The sequence below is a fragment of the Chrysochloris asiatica genome, unplaced genomic scaffold (assembly GCF_000296735.1).
Source record: "Chrysochloris asiatica unplaced genomic scaffold, ChrAsi1.0 scaffold00067, whole genome shotgun sequence".
NCBI classification, from domain to species: Eukaryota; Metazoa; Chordata; class Mammalia; order Afrosoricida; family Chrysochloridae; genus Chrysochloris; species Chrysochloris asiatica.
Genome location: NW_006408585.1, coordinates 7,326,696 through 7,327,978, shown reverse-complemented (window position 1 = coordinate 7,327,978; position 1,283 = coordinate 7,326,696). Strand labels below are relative to the sequence as shown.

Here is a 1,283-nt window from a genome sequence, read left to right as displayed (position 1 = left end):
AAATCTTTACGGGAGTAGAAAGCCTCATCTTTCTCCCGCGGAGCGGCTGGTAGTTTCGAACCGCTGACCTTAAGGTTCGCAGCCCGATTCGTAGCCACTACGCTACCAGAGCTCCTTATATATATATATATATAAGATTAGTGACAACTATTTATCCCAAATCAGCCTTTGCTGCACTAACTCTTCCTCCCTATTCACCACGAGCACTTTATTCTTTGATACCCGTTGCTAGTTTCGTTGTCTCCTTTGATGTGTACACTGAGAAGCCGTCTAAGTAGGAAATAGGAAGTTTTCAACTCTGTGAAGATGTTGGGTAAAGCTCCAACTGCATCAAGTACCTACCCCACCATTCTGACAGCTTGGCACAATGTGGAGTCAATTTTTGTTCCAACTTTTGTTCCAAGTTTTGTCCCTTGCTGCAGCATATTGATGATCATTGTGTTCTGCAAAAAGTGATGTTTATGGCCAAGATTCACTTGCACATGAGTTTTCCTACACTGTCTTTGGAAACAATACCAGCTCTGACTTCTATCTCCTGTCTCACCTTCATTATTCATTTTAGAACACTACCACCAGTTGTTGTTGTTGTTGTTAAGTGCCATAGAGTTGTTTCTGACCCATAGCAACCCTGTACAGAGTTTCAGAGGTGCGGTTGGTGAGCTTGAACTGTTGACCTTGCGGTTCAAACCAACTTTGTAGTCCAGCGCATTAACCCACAGCATCACAGGTCATCAACCTCAGAGCCAGGCTAGTTAGCATCACAGAATCCAACAAGTTGGGCTTCTGAAGTAAGGTCTCTTGAAGGTACTGGAAGATTCTTTACTATGTACTCCCAGAAAACTTACATATTGTATTTCAGCGGAGCAAAAATTGGAATAATAGGTGCTCTTTCTGCTACTGTACCTTGTACAAAGGCAAGAATTTGTTCATACTGTTTTTAGCCTGAATTTTAGAATCAAAATATTTTTCAGTTTCATGATTTCTATAGCAGCCAGTTGTTCAGACAAGATTTATTACCAGCTATTAACAAAAGAGTTGCATCCATCACTATTGCACCATTCAGCATGTTGTTGTTGTTGAGTGCTGTTGAGTCAGTTCCAGACCCATCTGGAAAAGAGGAAAACTAATTAGTGGGGATTCTACCTTACCCTCCTCATTGTGAAATGAAGCACACACACGAAAGGTTGTAAGCCATCAACTTCCTGCCTTTATAGCCTCCCATTTTTGATAGACAATGTCTAAATTGCCTGTTTCTATCAACCCAGTTATGGTGTTGGAGGAGA

General features: G+C 41.5%; 1 pseudogene; it reads right to left on the bottom strand.

Moving 5' to 3' along the window:
* Positions 1–115: 115 nt before the first annotated feature.
* Positions 116–1,066, bottom strand: LOC102818776 (annotated as a pseudogene).
* Positions 1,067–1,283: the final 217 nt, after the last annotated feature.